Genomic DNA, 22171 nt, shown 5'->3' with positions numbered 1-22171 from the left:
CCAAACAGCTGCTTGTGCCATCCTCTCAAAAATTTCCATAAAATCTTCAGGGTTGTCCTCCTATGTCATCTTCTTCAGGGTAAATTCTTGCAGTTTCTCTGCCCTTCTGTTGCTGTTGTGCCACCTATGCCAACTGCTCAACCAGAACTTTTTACCATGCAAAAATAGTCTTTTGCTCTTCCACCTGCTGGACATGGTGGTGGACCATCTCTTCCATCTTTGCTGCCCTTGGACTACCTGGGCCAGCATATTCTGACATTTCAGCATTTATTTGTGTTGCTGAGCCAAGTGCTGCAGTACTCAGTGGCTTCCATATTGATTGTAGCCCTTGCGTCATTGGGAATCCTCCTTCCCAGACCTACTGCTAGTGGAAAGTTCCCAAACAATGTTTGTAATAGGATATCCCTCCACGGACATATGGGTCCCTGATGGTGGCTGGGCTCAACATGGCTGCCTACTCCAGCTCCCTAATCTGGCTCCTTCCTCTCTTGCCTGCCACATCTTGGTGTTATAACTGAGCTGTTATTTCCGGAGGCTGCCTTTAGGTAGGGTGACCATATATCCTGGTTCGGCCAGGAAAAGCCCAGGATTTCACCTGCCAGACCTGGCTGATTGGTGAAAATTAATTTTGGGACTTCTAAACTGAAGTCCCAAAATCACAGGGGAATGGGGGGCACACTTTGGCAGGGAGGCAGAGTGGCATGGTGTGCCAGGTAGGTGGGCAGTGCCTGCCTGCCCACCTGCTTGGAGCACCATGATGCTCCATCTCCATGCTGGACTGAGCCCTGTGCCCCTGTCTACCTTCCTCTGCCTGCAGCAACGCCATTGACTTGGGGGAGAGGATGAGACCCGGGGCGGGGAGGGGGGAAGAGGGGGGGGAAGGGAGGGAAACAGTGTCCTGAATTTCCTTAAAAATAATATGGTCACCTGAACTTCTATGTAACTGAAGTCTTGGCCATAGGCATCCTGTGTCCCCTTAATTGCCCTTACTTGGGTCTGACTGGGCAATGCTGGAATTTGCCCTTCTCTTTCTCTCACCCCTTCTCCACCTTAATTTAATCAGGGTCCTGACCCTCTCCCAGGCCTCCCACCTAAAAAAGAGGGGGCTTTTGCCAGTTTCCTACTCTGTAACCTGTCATGACCCAAAGGTCTGATTTTTTTGTGTGTGCTTTGGCACTCGAATTATCCCTGTGGGTATACAGCTTCATTGCACGGAGGAGTTCTGCTGTGCAGAGAACCCACGTGCAAAGGAGTGTTCCCACCACTTTGCAGCTGTCTTTTCAGGGTGCATTTCCCTTTGCAACACAGAAATGCACGGTGCAAAGAGTTCCTGCTCATCGTATGCAAATTCGTGCCCCGCAATTGGCTAGTTCTAAATTATTCACACGTGGCGGTTAGCGATTGGCCTGCTAGCCGTATAAGAGGCTTGAGCAGTTTCTGCCCAAGCCGAAGAGGACTCTGCATCCATCTTGTGGGGACTCTGGGTGTGCGTGGCAGGGTAATAGAAACCCTGTGTGTTGCTCAGAGGAGTTTGGCGGCCTGATCCACCCCCCACCTATTCCCGTCTTCGAACGGAGCCTACTATAAGACGTATCGATGAGTTTTATGCGCGCTTGTCCTGGACATCCGGAGTTCTGTCTGCGTGGAGCCTAGCAAACTCCACGTGTGTTCGTGTTTTCTGTTGTAACCGCACTCAAGCAAGTTCTCAGCCTGCACCGCGACCATCTCGGTGTAAGTAAACAATCTTAAAATCAACCGTTACGTGTCTGTGCCTAATTCTAGCTCGGCGACCTCCCTCTCCAACCGGGCCTGCCCGGGCTGCCGGCCACAGCCCGCGTGCGGAGCGACGAAAAGGGCCCGGGGCCTGACCCGGCCCGCATATAACCAACAAAAGAAATAGAAGAAAGGAAACAGAAAAAACTACAGAGAAAAAAAAATCTCAGGATGCAGGGTACTCTGCTCTGCAGCCTTCCCTCACAGCTTCTCCAGTCCACTGGGTGTTACCACCAAAGTAAGCAGAGAGAAAAAAAAAAGAAAAAGGAGTGAAAAGCAGACTCATATCGGGCTCTCATAAACAGTCCTTGGTTTTCGGGGTACACCCACTCCCCAGGGCCCACACCACTCCTCCTTCCTGGGCCAACACCAACAGTCCTCAGTCTTCTTGGGTGTACTCAATCCCCTAGGGCTCCTCTGGGATTAACATGAACAGTCCTCAGCTCCATATACCCTCCCTCCCAGGGCTGTGCCAAGGCATCAGAAAAACAGTCCTTAGTACTTCCGGTGTACTTGCTCCCTCATTCTCTGCCAACAAAGGTTTCTCTGGCTGCTCTCCTGGCCAGGCCTGTACTCACTCTTGTTTCCTTGAAGGCCTCCATTTCTCTTCATTGTGAGGGCCATCCTCAGAGGCGAGTTTATATCCCAGTCAACCACTCCTGCCTGGTCAGCTGGTTGGGTTTCTGTTGTGTCTTACTGTGTTTTCCTTGTATTGTCCCTTCAAGGCCAAACCCCTCGTGTTCAGCACTGCAGGGTTCAGTTTGCTTTGTGGAAGTTTTGTAGCACTCAGGACTTCATTTTCTCTGCCAGAGGCATTACTGGTTCCTCTCTTACTCCAAAAAGTTCAAGAATCAGATTATCACCAGCAAATTCAGAGGATTATACTCTCACCAACAGCACCACATAAGCCAATTAATCCACAGACATGTTTGAGTTGTGGCAGCCAACATAGACAAAGGGAGTGCAGGTTTAGGAATGCGGAGTGTCATCCCTGCAAGAAGAAGGGCCACATAGAGAGGGTTTGCCATTCGAAGGCCAGTTCTGGGAGACAAAAAGACTGTGGCAAATGTATTCACTCCCAAACCACTCACAGATTAGAGTTCTCCCCAGAACGTGAGGTACAAAAACTATATTTGATTCAAAATGTTGGTGTTGTCAAAACTCAAGGTTCTGAGATGATTGCAACTGTAGTAATAAATGGAAAGAAGTGCAAAATGGAAGTGGACTCAGGTTTGGGAGTATCCCTTATAAATGAAAACACATTCTTCCAGTTGTTTCAGCACCTTCTCCCCAAATTATTGAAACCAGAGTGTCGCCTGCATGACTACAATGGACAGATTGTGTAAACTTTGGGTAGCTGCGTGTAGATGTTGAGTATGGACCTGTTAGACAGCATCTATGCCTCATTGTCACTAAGGGTTCCCGCAAAAGTCTTCTGGGGAGAAATTGGTTCTCATCATTGGGAATCAGTATTCAAGCATACACAGTCTCTGCACAGAAAGTCTGGAAAGGCTTGCAAGGGAGTTTCCCCAGGTATTCTCCAAGGAATTAGGAACCTACTCTGGTTCAGCTGTGATGTTTCAAATAGATCCTGCGATAGCCCCTATCTTTATGAAGGCTCAGCATGTACCTTTCACGCTGCAGCTGAAAATTGATGCAGAATTAGATTGGCTTATTGTGCAAGGGGTCCTCAAGCCAATCGTACATGCAAGCTGGGCCACACCAATTGTTCCTGTTTTAAAACCTAACGGCAGTATTCACATCTGTGGGGATTACAAGTGCACTGTTAATAAAGCATTTAAGCAGGACCCACACCCAGTGACTGCCATTAACCAGTTACTGTCTGTTCTTGCAGAAGGGAAGGTTTTTGTCAAACTCGACTTTGCTCAAGCCTATCAGCAATTGATAGTGGATGACAAGGCTGCTGAGGCCCAAACAATAATTACACATGGGGCAGTGGTTCGTTGTCAAGTGCCTCCACTTCAGGATTTCTGTGGCACCAGGAATTTTCCAGCGGTTCATGGAGAAAATGCTAGCAGGAATTCCTGGGTTTGTTCCATACTTTGATGATGTGTTGATCATGGGGCTGTCTAGAGAGAAACTCACTGAGAGACTCAGAAGTTTTACAAATATTTGATAAAGCAGAGTATAAAGAGAGAAATGTCAACTGGGAGTTTCCAGTATCAACTTTCTGGGATATGAAATTGATGCTTCTGGCATTCACCCAGTTGAAGACAAAGTAAAAGCAATACATGATGCCCCTATATCAAAATGCAGACAGGATCTTCAAGCATTCTTAGGACTTCTCAAGTTTTATCACATCTTCTTGAAAGACAGAGCCACCATAACAGAGCCCCTTCATTGCTTATTGGATAAAGGAGCTCAGTGGAAGCACAATGAAGCCTTCCAGGGCATCAAGAAGTTGCTGACATCAGACCCTGCCCTTCTTCACTATGATGAGCAGAAGTCACTGTCCATTACTTGTGATGCCTCACCGTTTGGTGTTGGCACTGTCCTCAGTGACACATTGCCCAATGGCATGGACACACCCATTGCTTTTTACACAAGAACAATGACTTCAAGAGAGAGGAATTACACACGGATTGATAAAGAAGCATTAGCAATTGTTGCAGGAGTTTAAAAAAATTCACAATTACGTTTATGGCCGCAAATTCAAATTCTGAACGGACCACAAACCCCTTCTTGGAATTTTTACTATGGACAAACCAACTCCTCCTATTTTGTCTTCCCGTATGCAATGCTGGAGCATCATGCTAAACGCATATGACTATACACTCATGTACAAACCTGGGAAAATGATTGCAAATGCTGATGCATTGAGCCGCCTACCACTACAAATACCTGATTATGCTACTCCTCCACCAGCAGAAGTCCTCAGGCTGGAATCCATGCCAGAAGCCCCTCTTCAAGCTAATCAGCTAGCAAGGATGACTGCAAAAGACCCTATCCTTACCCATGTCCTCAACTAAGTGTGGAGGGGCTGGCCTCAAAACAAATTGACTGAGGAATTCAAGCCATTTTCATCACGTCAGCATAAGCTGTCTGCCCACAAGGCTGCCTCCTGTGTGGCAATTGTGTCGTAATTCCAGAAGCAGGATGCCAAATCATACTGACAACACTGCACGCAGCACACCCAGGCATTGTGAGGATGACAGCACTGGCTAGAAGTTATGTATGGTGGCCAGGTATGGACAATGACATAGAAAGGGTTGTGAGGGAGTGCAGTATTTGTCAAGCAACCTGCCATAATCCACCAAAGGCACCAGAATTTCCTTGGAAAATGACAAAGGAACTCTGGTCACGCATCCACATTGATTTTGTGGGTCCTTTTCAAAGTAAGTTCTTAATTGTTGTTGACTCGTACTCAAAATAGCTTGAAGCAATTGCTATCTCAACTCTTACTTTAAGCTGCCACTATAATAGCTCTCTGTCAGCTGTTTGCAACCCATGGGATGCCCAACACTCATTTCTGATAATGGCAGTGGACTCACCTCAGTAGAGTTCCAAGATTTTGCCAGTTGCAATCTCATTCGAACTATTACCATTGCACCTCACAGGCCACAGGCCAACGGGCAAGCTGAGCAAATAGTGCAGACTACAAAAGATGCACTGAAAAGGACTGTTGTAGAAGACTGGCTTACCAGACTGGCCAGATTTCTGTTTGCTCAACATGTAATTCCTTGCCCTACAAGAGGGTCCAGCCCATCAGAGCTTCTTATAGGGTTGTCGTTTCAAGACATGCCTTGACCGTGTTAACCCACACCTTGTGAGAGACATGCAGTTTACGAAAGAAAAGGAGTTGGACTCCGCATTGGCATCTGATACCTTACATTTTTTTGTTCCACAAGAGACTGTGTTTGCTCAGGACTATGGGACAGACCCACAGTGCATTCAAACTAAAACTGTAAGCGCCACAGGACCCGTATCATATACAGTCCAGGCCAACGACGGACAAGTTTGGAGATGTCATGTGGACCAGCTGCGTGGGCGTTCTCCTACTGATAATCCCACACCCCAGCAATCTCTAAGCACCAATCCACCACCGACGGACATGGATTCATTCGGGAAGTACCTACCTGTTTCCACCAATGCAAACCCTTTGCCATCACAGTCAGAAGGAAGTATCGCTGTTGAGTCTCCAGATAGTGAGGGGTTCATCAGATGATGGCACTGTCAGCCTGAGTCCGGCTCTATGGGAAGACAACAGCAGAAGCGGAGTCCTCCCAAATGGTTGGCTGACTATTCTGTCTAGGGGAAAGGTGTGTCATGTCTTATTTTGTTTTCCTTGCATTGTCCCTGTAAGGCCCAAGGGGCTTTCTTGGTTCTTCTCTCTCCACAGGACTGGACTGGGTCAAGTCAGAGGCAAAGCAGGTATAAGATCTGCATACATCTACTGATGCAATTGTTAAGATCCACCTGGGATATGATTCTAGAGAGTTATAATAATAAATAACTCTGAGTTCAACACAGCAGTGTCCAGAGTGTTGCTGCTGAACTCACAACATATTTGTTTCCTGTTTCCCTGTGCCAGGTTTGGCTAATCTCTTTCTCCCCACTCACTGCTGGGTTCTGCAGCCGGCTAGTTATAATTCTTTATAAATGCCCATGCACTTGTTCACACGATCATGTTCTTTCAAATCAGGTCTCAGAATCATACACTAAGATTCCCACTTAGGCACATACTACAATGCAGAGATCATGCTGATTTCATTTGGAGCATCACCTTTTAGTTTTAGCTTGTTGAGAATCCCAAGTTTGAAACATTTGGAAACTGGATAGTTCTAATACAAAAGCCAGTACAAATACATTTTTGTCAAGGGTGCATAAAAGATGGTCCCTAGGGTTTGCATTTCTTTTAAAGGCCCAGACTGAAGTTCTAGCTTAATTGTTCAACCAAAACTATGTATTAGAAACATCTGCACAATATTAAAAAACACTAGAGAATCACATTCTATTAAATGTCTCCTTAAAGGAGTGAAGCATACGAAATATAAAGTTGTAAATACAGAAGTTTTTACATACTGAGAACTGGATTTCACTTCAGAGCCCTACCAGCTACTCTAGACTACTCTCTAAGAAAAGACCAGAACCTCAAGTGGCATGATTCATTATAACACCATGATGTCACTTTAAACCAGCTAAGTATCTGGCTGTAGATATGCTTGCAGCGATTACGAACTTTATTAGAGTTAGAACAAAAGAGTGCCTGTTGTTACCCAAACTGGTGGTCTTCTCCATTACTTTTATTCTGGGGTAGATTTTCATGATTAACAAATACTATCCTACACAGAGAATATTGAGTTTTAGGTATAAAATGAACATGTGCAAGATAATTTTATAATAATGATAATAATGTGCCGCATAGCTTCTATTTCTCTGTCATGTGACCTGATTAACTGATTGGTGTTATCCTAGTCAGCATTGCCAGTCCTAGGCATTCAGCAGTTATAAGTGTTATGGGATTTGGGAAGAGAAAAAAAAGCATACACAGGGCATGTCTACACATGCATATTAATGATAATAATACCATAATCAGGTAATCACCTCATACAATTTAGCTTTTTCTATCATGGATGTCTTTGATTTCACACTGTTTTACTGCCTTTGCTGCAGATAGATCAACTGTATGTATTTTGTTTATTACTCCCAGACCATATTATTGACATTCTTTACACACCGCATTGTAACAACAAATTAAAGTGATAGTTGCAAGTCCCTGCTCCTTCAGATTGTGATAGTTATTTTTGACTTTTACTTGTTACCTGCTACTAAGGCCACTCACTGACAGATGTTAAGTAGGTGGCATAGTGGGATCTGATATATGCTTCCTGCCATGCATGGCATGAGGGATCAAGCATCAGATCCCATCACACCAAACTGTCTGTGCAGGAGGAGCCCAGGATCATGTTCTTCCTAACTTCTGTTGGCTCTGGATTTAGGACCCAGATGCCTTGTTCTGGGGAGGAGAGGGATGGGGGGTACCTTATTGTGCTCCTCCAGCTGGGAGCACTGGCCATATTTTCACTTAAAGGTGTCATAGGGAACCAGCCACAAAATTACACATATTTTTGAGTAATAACTTTGTAGTTTATTCCTAGTTTCATTAAACTATTAACTTAGTGACCTGGCCATAAATTCATTTCTTAAGATGTGATTAACCAGTTAATCATGCCTTAAGCATAATGTATGTCAGGATCTAACTTCCAAATTCAGCAGTACACTGTAAGAGTTTCTATAGGTAATGAAGGTATAGCCAGTTTGGGGCATGGACCATCTAACACCCAGCTCAACAGGGTCTTGATTTATGACTAGCACTCCTACATGCTATAATACAATAGATTATTGGAGAATCTGTTCCCTGGTGTTACTGGTATAAAGTGACATAACTCATTTAGATTGCATTTACAATTATAGCAATGACAAATGTGCCCCGTAGCTTCTATTTCTATGTCATGTGACCTGATTAACTGATTGGTGTTATCCTAGTCAGCACTGCCAGTCCTAGGCATTCAGCAGCCATAAGTGAGACCCTTTTCTTTTTCCTCAAAGTGTTATGGGATTTGGGAAGAGAAAAAAAAGTACACACAGGACATGTCTACACATACATATTAATGCACTGCAATAAACTCTGGTATTAGTTGCACCAGAGTTTATTGCTCCCAGGTGTGGATTTACACGTGTGCCCAGGATCTCATCACATTGAGCCAGGGCAGAGCAGCCCCAGCTGGCAGGGGGCCCGGTGGTCAGCTTGCCAATGTAGGGCTGCTGCCCCTGACTCAAAGTGCTGCAGAGGGGCTGGCTGGGCCATGAGGGTGCTTCAGTGCAGGGCTAGCCAGCCCCCTTACTGAAGCACTCTTGCTCCCCAACCAGCCAGGGCAGCCTGTACATGTGCGCTGCCGTGGAATTTTTAACGTTTGTATTTCCAGTACTATCCTGCTGCAGAGTAAATTATCTTACTCCAGCCTAATAGGGGTGCACGTGTAGATGCACAACACTTACTGCACAGCTAATAAGTCAACTGTGCAGTAAATGTCTCATATAGATGCACCCACAGTATGCGTTCTTTTTATTTACCATTTAAGGGCATGTACGGATGAGCGTAGACATGCAGTTGTGGCGCCACACACTGCACATGCAAGCATTCCCCGCACTGATGCTTTGCAGCATGGGAGATTTTTTTGATGGGAGTGTCCAAAAAACCCCCCAGAAAATCCCGGGGTCAAAAAAACCCATGCCAAAAAAAAGCAGGGCAGCACACATGGTGGTAGTGTCCAAAAACGGAGCCTGGCTGGCTGGAGCCATGTACTGCTTGTATAACTACCCTAAAAAACCCCAACCTACCCCTTCACCTCCCCTCAAAACATACAAACAAACCCCAAGTCCAAACCCTTTGCTCCCCTGTCATTTAGCAGTGGAATCCTCCAGAGAGAACTTTAAAATTTAGAGTTATAATTAGTCCTTTTTCAGTAGTTAGTCCTTTTTCAGTCAAAGCTCCTCTTAGCTCTTCAGGGAATCTTCCCTGATTCAAACCTTACAGCACTTATTTTCTAGTTTTTTGGAAAGTCCTTTACACCAGTGGTTCTCAATCTTTTTTGTATCAGGACCCATTTGTAAACATCAATGGCCAGTCCTGACCCAGAAAATAGTTTAAGTAGAAAACAGCCCCCTGGCCCTACCAGTCTCCCTCACTCCTGACCTGATGCCCCCTGCCTCCAGGCCCCAAGCCCCCAGTGTGTAGGGTGGGAGGGAGGTGGGGCAGAGTGGGGGGGGTGTGGGATAGGAAGGGCCCCAACCAGCCCTTTGCAGACTTGAACTCTGCCAGCCTGCGAGGGAAAACCCACGGTTTCCCACATTTTTCTCCTTCAAAGGATAATCCATTTTTAAGGTTTGTTTTTAAGGTTTGTTGATTTTTAAGGTTTAAGTTTTTTTATGACCCTTTCATATAGTCTTGCAACCCACTTCTGGGTCAAAACCCACGGGTTGGGGAACGCTGCTTTACACCATCCCTAACTTGGAACAAACAAAAGGCCATTGACTAACTAATTACATTTTAAAAATGCATGTTGGAGATTTGTAACATCTGTTGTGCAGTCAAATGAACAAATTACACACTGTTCTTTACAAAGTCACATGTCACACATCTGCATTTGTCTTCCCTCCCACACTCACACACACTTCCCCCCCTCCCTTTCCAGCAAAGTGGGACTGAGCTTGCCTGGCCTTTAGAGCTACGTGTAACAACGACCCTAGGACCATTCCAAGAAATAGCAGAGCTCCTTTATGGAACCGGATAGCTGAAAAACAATCATCTTTACTCCACAAGAACAAGTCAATACTCAAAACCAAGGCACACACAATAGAAGGATTTTGCTGGCTATTATTTTTGTGGAAGCCTGTGTATCTGTGAAAGAGACCAAAAGACTGTATGGGCTGAAACAGGAGGCATCAAGAAAGTACAAATGTTGTTGCACTGAAGAATGTAGAGCTTTTGGACTGAGAACTGATTGAAAAGGACTTTGAGCTGCTAGAAAACCTATCTCCTGTTTGACCCCTGTGTTCGAGAACACAGGACTTTGTAAATAGAGGGCTGCAAAAGCCCTCCATTATCAATTTCTCCTCCAACAAAAAGCAACCCTCTGAGCCCTGAGTTGTAACCATTCAGGTAAAAAAAAATACTGTGCTAATAAATGTAAATACAGAAACAAAGCAATAGATTTTGGAGCCCTACTTTTAAGTCTGAATTACTGGATGTCATTTCCAGTAAGTCAGAACACTATACATCTATGGGGTTATCATGAAAATGTTACGGGTGCAATGGGAAAATTACACTCACCAAACAGTCAGAACTATGGCAAGCAAGGCTGCCCATCTTTATATTCAGGAACAAGTGTTGTTCATCCATTCCTGTAAAACCTAAAGTGCTATTATAGGAATTCTACCTTCTAATGCTGATTGCCTTGCTTTTTCCACAGAAGTCCTAAGCCATAGTACTCCTGTACTTCATTGCCTGTCTGCAATTAAAAGATTTCGGGTCAGAGCTCAGAAGTCAAACGATATGGGAGCTAACACTTTGGGGACTAATTCTTCTTTCACGTCTGCTCTAAACAAGTGGTACTGCACTGACTTGAATGGAGTTAGTCATCATTCACACCTATGTAAGACCCTGATTATGCAAACACTTTACACAAATGAACAGAACAATAGAGTCAATCATATGCATGATGTTGCTCAAATGCATGAGTGTTTGCAAAATCAGACTGAGAAAAAGATGAAGCTGTGCACGTACATTCTATAATTTCTTCCATTCTTTAAGAAGGCCTGTGTCTTTTAAAGGAAGAGATTCCTCACAATAAAGCCCTTCTTTATCATTTGTAACTACTCGGAAGGCAGAAATGAGGGATGCTTATATCACAGGACTGTCAGATAACATTCTTCACTGTTGTACATATCGCTATTACAAACTGTGGATATGTTTTATAAAAGCAGCTGTTTCTTTTTCTCCCGCACCATAACACGTTTTGAAATATAGAAATCTCAAAACAATAATGAGAAAATAAATTTTTTTCTGACAGCGGTGCATGTCTTAGAATCTTTACATTTGGCAAGTTGTAAGCACCACTCTGTCTAGAGAGAATTGTCTCTGAATTCTACAATACAAGCACCAAATCAGTAAATGGCACTATGTTATAAGCCAAGGAAATCTTTTCATTCAAAAATTGGTAGACATGCAAGCTATTTTTTCGTTTGTTTAAACAATCGGTTAAGGGACACGTGGCAAATGAAGTAGCAGCCACAAACTGTCAGAAGCAGGTTACTGCTAATATCATGCAAACTGAAACCAGGGATTATCTTGTGATGCAATCAACATAATGATAAATTATTAAAATTTATAATAAAAAACCCAGTGTTGTTCAGGTGTGGGGATATGATCTTTAGCTTCTTGGCATTCTAGCATAGGCAGAGGTTCCTAGTCTAAGGCTGCACCTTCAGGCAGTGTACCATTCTTAACTGCCATTGATATCAATGCTTTTTCAGTTTAAACACTCTACCATTCTCCTTGGCAAATCATACCATAGCTTCACAATCCTGGGCTAGAAAGTTCTTCTGCTATTTCACTTAGCATTTTTTTACAAGTTTCATAATTCTAAATCTCAAATATGCTTTGTGTGGGAGTATTGATTGTGAAGGCTGGATTGGGAGCAGAGAATTGAGGGAGGAGAAGGCATGAATTTAAGCCAGAGAAAGGAATGATAATCCCATGAGACAGTCTGGATTGATGGGGCTGCTAGAGAAAAGCTAAGAGATATGCCATCCCCCACAGCAAAGGCCAATTGTGGAAAAGAAAAAGGTATCCTTGGAAGAGAGAACAGAATATGTGGAGGGAGCTGAGACAGAAAATAGGAGGTAGAAAAGGCATGTGGAATGTGAACTGAACAAGAAACTAAAGACACGGAGGGAGCATAAAAACTTAAATAAAACAGGGACAGGGTGAGGATCAAACAAACTGTTAAATAAGGGAGCTGGAAGGGAGAGTTGGAAGGCAGCAGTGGCTTTTCTGAGCAAAATGGGAGGGTAAATGGATTTTTGTAGTGGGGTGTAGAAAATTGTGATGGGAGAAAATACAGGAGATGATGATAGAGAAGGAAAGTGATTTTTTGCTGAAGAATAGAAACATAAATTGTCATGTTTTTTATTGCACAGCTGAAAAGCTGTTGGTGAGAAATTATACTGAATCAACTATGTATATGATTTTTTTAATGTGGGATGTAAGTCTTAGGAGACCTGAGACCCCAATGTGGGAGCCTTAATATCCCAACAAGATGCATGTAGGTAGCTTGAAGATGCAAAACTAAACAGGAAGAGTCCTGACATTTAAAAACTAGAATTTGTGTTTGTTTTTAGTATTTCAGTAGGACATTGGTTGCCACTGACTAGTTTCTTTTGGACCCCAAATATACAGCAAGGAGACTTTTTGGAGTTTTTCATAAATTCATGTGGCTTAAAGCAGAGGTTCCCAAACTTTTTCTTATTGTGTACCGCTTTCCAGATTTACCAGCTGCCTGTGTACCCCTATCAGCATACATTTTATATGTAACTGCTTAAATGCCAATTATTTTTATAATGAACATTAAATCCACCATTACCCAATTTTTCCTGTGTACCTCCCAGAGCTGTCTTGCATACCCCCCAGGAGTATGCATACCGCAGCTTGGGAACCCCTGGCTTAAAGTCCACAAGGGCCATTAAGTCATCCAATCTGATCTATTGTAGAAAGCAAACCATTAAATGGTAAAATTACTCCTATACTGAAAACGCTATCTTGTGTGTGACTGCAACAAGTGTTACAGAAAGGATCAGAGGGCATTGAGATGGAGAAGCTGCCACTTCTCTTTCAGTTTGGTCCAATGGTTAATTATCTTCATGTTAAGATTTGTGACTTATTTCAAGTTTGAATATTCTCATCAGTAGCTTTTAGCCCTTTGCCTTTTGTTACGTTTTTCTCTGAGGGTATGGACAGGTGTTGATTTGCCTTAGCACTTTGTAAAATTACCAAAATATAGTGCCATGGCAGGCATACAGACATCCCAGCCCCCCTAGCTGAAGAGCTACAATATCGCCTCAAACACAAGCTCTCCAGCTAGGTTTTGACAGGGGGTTGCTCCTTGTGTCTGCTCCCCCTAAGGAAATCAATCACTGACAGCCTCCCTCTCCTCTGCTGGGAAGGTGGCAAGCTGTCAATGATTAGCTAGAAGCTGCTGAAAAGCAGCAGCTGTCAAAGTCAATGCCTGCAGTGCTGACAGGGACAAGAACTGTTCTCCTCACCACTACTACCACTCCCACTCCCAGTTATGCTACTTTTGCTATTGCTGGAGTCCCAGCTCTTGCAGCACTAACAAGAATTCCCTCACCCTAACCCACGAATCAGTAGTGCAACCATCAGAGCCAGAGTTGCAGTGTTCCTGGCCATGGCAGCTGTGACAGAGCTGCTCCCATGGACATTGCTGCCACCGCTTTACAAGCCCCAGAAACAGCTGGGAATGCTGAAGAAGCAGTGGCAGGATCCAGTCACTCTCCCTCCTTCCCCCTTGGAGGTGGGAGAGGCAGAACAGGGCATGGAGGGATGCTGGGGGTCCTAGAGACCCCAGTAGTGCAATCATTATACATAGTACAGTGCTATAAAACTGAGAAGTTCCTCCTTGAAAGGTACACTATTTCATATCTCTTTTGCTATCACTGTAGTGCTACAAGCAGCTGTATGTAGTGTACAAGCAGCTTGAATGGCTGTTTTGAAGGCATGCAGGAGAAACCCAGGTTGCCTTTCAATGTGAGAGTCCAGCTCTCGTACTACCTGTGATTTCACTATGATCAGCTAACACCTGCAGACAAGTTCTTGATTGTTACAACTATTGATGTGATGCTAAACCTGTGACCTGACCCAAAGAGAGGATCCCCACACCCTGGCTGCCTAAGAGGACTGCCATACTTTTCGTAGGGTTCCCTGACTGGGTATGCTAGTGTCAGAGTTGGGGTCCGAAGGGCTATCCCTGAGCAAAAGAGTTCTTCCTGGGCTCAGTGTGTGGTTTATGTGTACTTCATGGAGCGCTTTGTTGGGGTGGTTTGTTGTGGGGTACTTCACAACAGGGTGTTGCAGCTCAGGTGCCCAAGTCCCAGGGCTGGGGAGAGGAGCTGTGCTTGCCTGTCACTGAGGGAGCCGAGGGGTGGGGCCTGCTGGTGCTTGGTTGGAGCGGTTGAGCACACTCCAGGTGTTAGCATGCCTCCCTGCAAGGGAGGGGTGGGGGACTGCAAAGCAGGTGGGATTTCCAGAGGACAGCAATCTAACTTAAATCAATCTCAGTTGAGTGTATCTCACATCAGGGTGCAGACAGAAGTGCAGCTCCTAGCTGTAACTCAGAACCACTTCTGCAAAGCGTTCTGAGTTACGTTACTCCAGACCAAACAGATGTTCACTACTGATTCCAGGGGAGAGGGGAATCAAGCTACGGGCTGCAAGTCTGCAGCCAGGTTCCCACAGCAACAGCCACAGCTCTTTGCCAGTGCTCACTGTTTTCAGAAGGGGGGAGGGCAGTGGAGGGAGTTCATTTTTAGGGCTCCCCAGATGGTGCTGAAGGGTGGGTAAATTGGAGCCCCTCCCACCTGGGGGTTCAAATACACCAGCCCTGTCTTCCTGGAGAGGGAGGGGGACTGAAAAACTCCAGACTGAACTCCCTCCACTCCCTTTTCCCCCTCCCATTCTGAAAACAGTGACAGGCTGGGAGCTCTGCAGACACAAATTACAAAAGATGCTACATTTTGAAATGTCTTTATCTGATACCTCATGCAATGAGGGGTCAGATTTTCACCTGATTGGCCATTTTTGAAGCTGTCTGCAGCCATGCGCTTGTGTTTGGTCACAACTATAAACTGCTTTCTGTGGTCAGATCGGGTGAAAATTGGCTCTTCTGTCTTCACCTCAGGTCTATCTTGGATCTCATCCACCATTTTTAGACCAGTATATGTACAATGAACTTCTGTACAGTTACAGAACTGTACAGTAACAGGTTTTGATCAATCTATGTTTGCTTAGACCAGTCTAAGTGTAATGTCTGTATATGCCCTGAACGCATACTATATAGATAATGTTTTCAAAGGATGTGAACAAAGTTACTCTCAGGCCCTGATCAAACAAGCTAGTGAAGACAATGAGGGTAAAAACCTGGCCATTGGACTTGAACAAGTCCAGGATTTAATTTTGGAAATCTAATTCCATTTTCTGACACGAGGCTCTCACATTTCATCTATTTCTGTGCCAATACTTAAAATGCAAAGGGATGGATTGATAGGTTCCATTTTATCTATCTTTATTAGTAAAAGCTCAGATGTATTTAGGCCTTTCAATATTTCTAGAACAACAGTTCCTGACAAGCAAATAATATGTTTTGCAAAATTTCACATGACAACCTTTGGACATCTTGAATGTGTTACATTGCTCAACTCACTTGTACTAGCAGGCCATTTGTTTGGGGCTATTTTATATTCCCTGGATAGTAATTATTTTTCTATGAATTTTTTAAATCATTTTTAAAATTTTGAAAATCTAAACTAAGTCATCAGCATGAGTCCTATTATTTTAAGAATCTAAAGAGAGTAGGCCTAGTATAGTGGCTAGTATGTTTGCTTGTTATAAACAAAAGTAAAAGTCAGATGGGACAAAGAAAAACATCCGTTTAAAATTATACTGGATACTTCTTCTCATACCACTTTGGATCCTTTGGTCTGTCCAAGTTTCTTTGCATGAAACTTTGAACATCCACAGACACACCTGCTGGTCAAGATCAAAACACCCACACCCACATTGTCAGCGCAGTTTCTAGTTTTTATTCCACAATAGCTCCTTCCATCAGTAGATAATGGTGCTATTTGGATTGCAACATTTTGGATTTGCATCAAGCAAAAAACCCCTGGCATGGATTAAATTGACTTTCAGTCAGTCGCCATCACTGAAAGGTGAGCTATTCATGCAGCAGCAGCAAAGGCTTGGCCACAGTGGTACTGACAAAATACAGTTTAGGTGACAAGTTAACAAAGCAAAGCTTGATAGTCTGGCTTCAGGCCAATTTCCCTTTGCATCTGATGGTGATCTTGCTTTCCGTACAGTTCTCTTGCTGTAGTAACTTGACTCTTCCTCCAAGTCACAAAAAATTCACCTTTTCAAGGGTATCAGAGCACTAATAGTATTGACCCCAGCTTTAAGCTGGGCACAGCTCAAAACTCTGTCTGTTCTTTTTGTAACCTCTTTGCTTTCCCCTGTACTCAGAACTCTCACCAGTGACCATGTTCTCAGAGGCCACTGTATCATCGCATTAAGTTCCTCCATAGGCCTATCTTCTTTTATAGGTTCTCAGTCTTGGGAAACCTAAAAAACAGGACCTCTTGCCTTTTATAACCTCAATTACCCCGCCCCCCTTCCCACAATCTTCTTTTTCGACCTACCTTACCACTTGTTTATACAGCCATTGACAATGCATAGGAGGTGCATGTGCGTGCACATGCACCCCCTGAGATTGGTGGTGCACTGCCTGAAAGAAGCGCCACTGACACTGTTGGTAGCACCTGCAGGAGGTCACCACTTGCCACCTCCCACCCCCTTCACCACCAACACTGCTGGTGGCGTCGGCAAGTGGTCGCTGACCATCGGTCAGCCCTCGCCACCCCCATGACTCCTTGCTGACACCGCCACGGCCACGTGCAGGAGCTCCCTGTTCAGCCCACCCCGCTGCCAACACCACTGTGGCTGCCTGCAGGAGCTCCCTGCTTGCCGCTGCCATGCCTCCGCCTCCGATACTGCCACCGCCACCACCGTCTGTGGCCAGTTGCCATGCCCCCCACCCCCGCAGCCTCTGGGGGCACGCATCATTCATGTATATAGAGATTATTTCCAGGGAAGCTCAGCCCTAGAATCTCTTTTTAACCAAGTCACTGGCTTATTTTTTCAGCAAGCTAGTCCTTAAGCACCTGAATCATATTACTCCGTACATTAACTCTACCTGGGGAGGTGAGTTACAGCTTAGCCACAACTGTCTTAAAGAGCCAGCTTGCCACATGACACTACAAAATGTTTAAGACAGTGATTCTCAGTGATTAACCAATTGAGCCTGCTTCAATGCATTCTAATTAAAATATGTTGGAGCACATGTATAGGCACCCATTGAAAGTAATATGAATAAGAAGGGTCTCCAAAGATACATATTAAAAAACCATTAATTTGCTTTGCTTAATTACAGCTCAGGAATTAGATTTCCTTCAAATAGGGCTTGTGTGTCAATTTTGAGTACATGTAATTATATGAAAAATCTAAAGCATGAGTTATAAGCTGCTTTATCTTTTATTGTCAACTAAAAGATAAAAGCCAATACTTCAAATCAGAATCATTTGGAAGTGACTCATAACTCATAACTCAAAAAAGTGTAATAGATTTTCATAATTGTGGTAGTTGTCTCTCTATAATTAGACATTAGACAGGCAACTCTCTCTCTATAAGTAGACATTGGATCAAACAAACAAACTACACACACACATTTTGTGAAAGCTTATTTCCCCGCCCTATTTGCTAGACACAAATCTTGAGTGCAGCTGCTTTTGGATAATCACTGTTTAATAACCTACAGTGTCAACAATATGAGCACACAGAGTGACCACACAACCACATAGCTTTGAACAGCAAATTATAAATGGCAAATCTTATGGAAATAAAGGTCCTTTTTACTGTAGGTAGCCAAATGTAATCATCAACACTTAAATTTGATCTGGATACTAGAAGTATAAAATCCATTTAACTTATTAGAGCTATAAAAGTGTGAAAATGTACAATTTAGTTTACAGAATGTTAAATATGCTGGGGATGAGAGAAATGTTTGCCTGTTTCAATTCTGACAGCTACTGTTTGGCCATTCCCCCTCTCTGAAGTGTAATGGATTCATCTTTCCAACTTTGCACCGTTGATGAGCGATAAGTCACTGCAATACTTGCTAATAGCTTGCTTCCAAAACAGGAGTGAAAAAAATGGAGGGAAATATAGACACAGACACCCTAACTAGATAGAAGCCCCTTTCTCCTTTTCCATTTTTTTATATACATCATTCAGAAGGATGATAGATATATATAATGGGCACATCTACATGTTGATTAATGTGCCATAATTACAGCATATTAAATTTAGTACCTGTAATAACAGGTAATAATTTAATGCCTTGTAATTGGCACTACTGTGCATTAGTACAGATGAATGCTTTTTAAGTGACATTAATGTGCATTAGACTAATATACTGCACATTAGCGCATCAGCACAGTTTTTACCCACCGCACTAATGCGTAGTAGAATTAGTCTTCTGTGTATTAAGCATGTCGTGTAGACACCCTCTATATGTAGTAGGAAGACAAGCTTTGACCTGTTACAGTGGAAGTTCTGTGGATACTTACCAGGAGTCTGGGGCACCGGAGAGTTGATGTCATCAAGAGGTGTCTCGCCACCGGGAGTCCCCACACCTGGAAAGAAAGAGTAATTAATGACTGTAAATAGAAAGAGAGCCTGGTGCAGTCAAAAGACTGCTGTCAGTAAGCCTCTACCCCTGAAAAGGGACAGAGTATGAGTGAGAGCAGCCGAGGAAGGTTGTGGAAAACTGCGTAGAGACATGGTATCTCACTGACAGCAGCTGGTGAGAGGGAAAGCTACAGCTCAGAGAAGCAGGGGTAACTTACTTGCAGGAAAGGAAGGTGAGACCTCTTCTTTGATTTGGGAAAGCTGAGATCCAGAGGCTATGAGAGACTGAAATAAAATAGACTGTTATAATCTATTACAAGGGGAACTAGACTAATACCAGTTCACTGGTTACAAGGACTGTGATATCTTGTATATAGACTTTAAGTGACTGGTACAACTTGTTATACCATGTGTTTCATAGATTTCATAGATTTCATAGACATTAGGGCTGGAAGGGACCTCGGAAGATCATTGAGTCCAGCCCCCCGCCCAAAGGGCAGGACGTCGGCTGGGGTCATAGGATCCCAGCAAGATAAGCATCCAGTTTCATCTTGAAGGTGTTCAATGAAGGCGCTTGAACGACCTCCGGTGGCAGGCTGTTCCAGACCTTGGGGGCTCGGACAGTAAAGAAATTCTTCCTTATGTCCAGCCTGAAACGATCTTGTAGTAGTTTGTGACCATTCATCCTCGTCATCCCTTGGGGCGCTCTGGTGAACAAACGTTCCCCTAGATACCGGTGGTCACCCCTGATAAACTTGTAGGTGGCCATCAGATCACCCCTGAGCCTGCGCTTTTCCAGGCTAAAGAGCCCCAGGGCTCTCAGCCTGTCATCGTAGCGTCTGCTTCCCTGACCTCTGATCATGCGTGAGGCTCTTCTCTGGACTCTCTCAAGCTTCTCCACATCCTTTTTGAATTGTGGAGCCCAAAACTGGACGCAGTACTCCAGCTGCGGCCTCACTAAGGCCGGGTACAGGGGGAGAATGACGTCCCGGGATTTGCTTGAGAAGCATCTATGGATGCAAGCCAGCGTTTTGGTCGCTTTACTAGCTGCAGCATCGCATTGCAGGCTCATGTTCATCTTGTGGTCAATGATGACCCCCAAGTCTCTTTCTTCCATAGTGCTAACCAACATAGCACTGCCGAGCCTATAAGGATGCTGCGGGTTTTTTTTCCCAAGGTGGAGAACCTTGCAGTTATCGGCGTTGAACACCATCAGATTCTCATCTGCCCACTTGCTGAGCCTGTCCAGGTCAGCCTGGATCATCCGCCTGTCTTCTGGTGTGGATGCTTTGCCCCAAAGTTTGGTGTCATCGGCGAACTTGGCCAGTCCGCTTCTGACTCCAGTGTCCACATCATTAATGAAGATGTTGAACAGTATGGGTCCAAGGACAGAGCCCTGGGGGACCCCACTGGTCACAGGACACCACGATGAGTGACTTCCATCAATTACTACCCTCTGGGTCCGACCCCGGAGCCAATTTTCCAGCCAGTGGATCGTGGGGGACCCAAGGCGACAATTGGCCAGTTTCTCCAAGAGACGATCATGGGACACCAGATCGAAGGCTTTTTTGAAGTCAAGATATATGACATCAATCTCATCTCCCTTGTCCAGGTGATAGGTCACCTGGTCGTAGAAGGAAATGAGATTGGTCAAGCAAGACCTACCCGCAACAAACCCGTGCTGGCTATCCCTTAAGATGTTGGCGTCGGCCAGTCCATTAAGGATGGCCTCCTTAATAAACTTTTCTAAGATCTTCCCCGGGATAGAAGTCAGGCTGATGGGCCTATAGTTAGCCGGATCCACTTTCCTCCCTTTCTTGAAGATAGGCACCACGTTGGCTTCTTCCAGTCTTCGGGCACTACACCAGAGCGCCAAGAGTTTTCAAGGATCCGTGCTAGAGGCTGGGCTATGATGCTCGCCAGCTCCTTGAGTACCCTGGGGTGAAGATTGTCAGGGCCAGCTGACTTGAAGGTATCCAGCTTCTCAAGATGTTCCTTCACAAAGTCAGCATTAATGGAGGGCAGGGGATCACCCTCACCCGGACTTCCCGGCCCTGTAGCAGGCACAGGCGTCCCATGGGGCTGATGAAAGACTGACGCAAAGTACCTATTTAATAGGTTGGCTTTTTCCTGGGCGTCAGTTGTCAGTTGCCCCATCTGGTTCAGCAGGGGTCCAACGTTGCCCCTGCTTTTCCTCCGGCTCCCCACATATCTGAAAAAGGACTTTTATTGTCCTTGATGCTCAATGCTAGCTGGAGTTCAGTTGCAGCCTTGGCTTTCCTGGCCTGCTCCCTACAGAACCGGACCAGTGCAGAATAATCCTCCTTGGAGGTGACTCCCATCCTCCATCCTTTGTAGGCCTTTCTTTTTAGCCTCAGGAGGTCTGCTAGGTCCCTGGAGAGCCAGGGGGGCTGCTGTGCCCTCTTGATGCCTTTCCTCCGAGATGGAATAGACTTAGTTTGTGCATTGAGGATCGCTCCCTTGAGGAGCAACCACTCTTCTTGAACTCCCCTCTCCCTGTGGCCACAGTCCCTTAGGGCCTCACTGACAAGCCTCCTGAGCTTGTCAAAGTCGGCTTTCCTGAAGTCAAGGACTTCCATGTTGCTGACTGACTTGCCAGCTTTTCGGCGGATGGTGAAGGTGATCAGCTCGTGGTCGCTGTCACCCAGCTTCCCATCGATCACTAGGTCGCTGACTAGGTCCTCCCCAGTAGCCAGCACCATGTCGAGCAGCGCTTTGCCTCTCGTTGGCCCATAGACTTCTTGAGTCAGGTAGAGGTCATCCACGCACGAGAGGAAGCTCTGCGACCGCTCAGATTTTGCTGAGCGATCCTCCCACGAGATGTCTGGGTAATTGAAGTCACCCATGACAACCATGGTCCTGGAGCATGCGGCCTCAGCCAGTTCCTGGGCAAACTCCTGGTCTAGCTCAGGACTTTGGGTGGGAGGTCTGTAATAGACTCCCACCATTGTGTCCCCTGTGCCGTGTTCCCCACGGATTTTAACCCAGAGGGTCTCCAGCCGTCCACCCTGGTCGCCAATATCGGCTTGCAGGGACGCGTAGCTTTCCTTAACATAGAGAGCTACACCCCCGCCCCTTTTCTCTACACGATCCCTCCTGTACAGGGTATAGCCATCTATCCCTGTGGTCCAGTCATGGGTGGAGTCCCACCAGGTCTCCGTGATCCCTATGACATCGTAATTGTTTGCACTGAGCAGGAGGATGAGCTCCTCCTGCTTATTCCCCAAGCTCCTGGCATTAGTGTACAGGCAGGCAAGTGCCCCCTGGGGGGCTCCTTCCTTGCCCACAGATTTTACCAGGGCTGGGGCAGGGGTGGGC

The 22171-nt window shown here is 45.2% G+C and overlaps 1 pseudogene; it reads left to right on the top strand.

Moving 5' to 3' along the window:
- The first annotated feature begins 2948 nt into the window (after positions 1-2948).
- On the top strand, positions 2949-6117 carry LOC106739607 (uncharacterized protein K02A2.6-like; annotated as a pseudogene).
- The last annotated feature ends 16054 nt before the right edge of the window (positions 6118-22171 follow it).

This window comes from Alligator mississippiensis, chromosome 2 (genome assembly GCF_030867095.1).
Source record: "Alligator mississippiensis isolate rAllMis1 chromosome 2, rAllMis1, whole genome shotgun sequence".
Taxonomy (NCBI): domain Eukaryota; kingdom Metazoa; phylum Chordata; order Crocodylia; family Alligatoridae; genus Alligator; species Alligator mississippiensis.
This window is presented reverse-complemented; position numbering and strand designations above follow the sequence as displayed.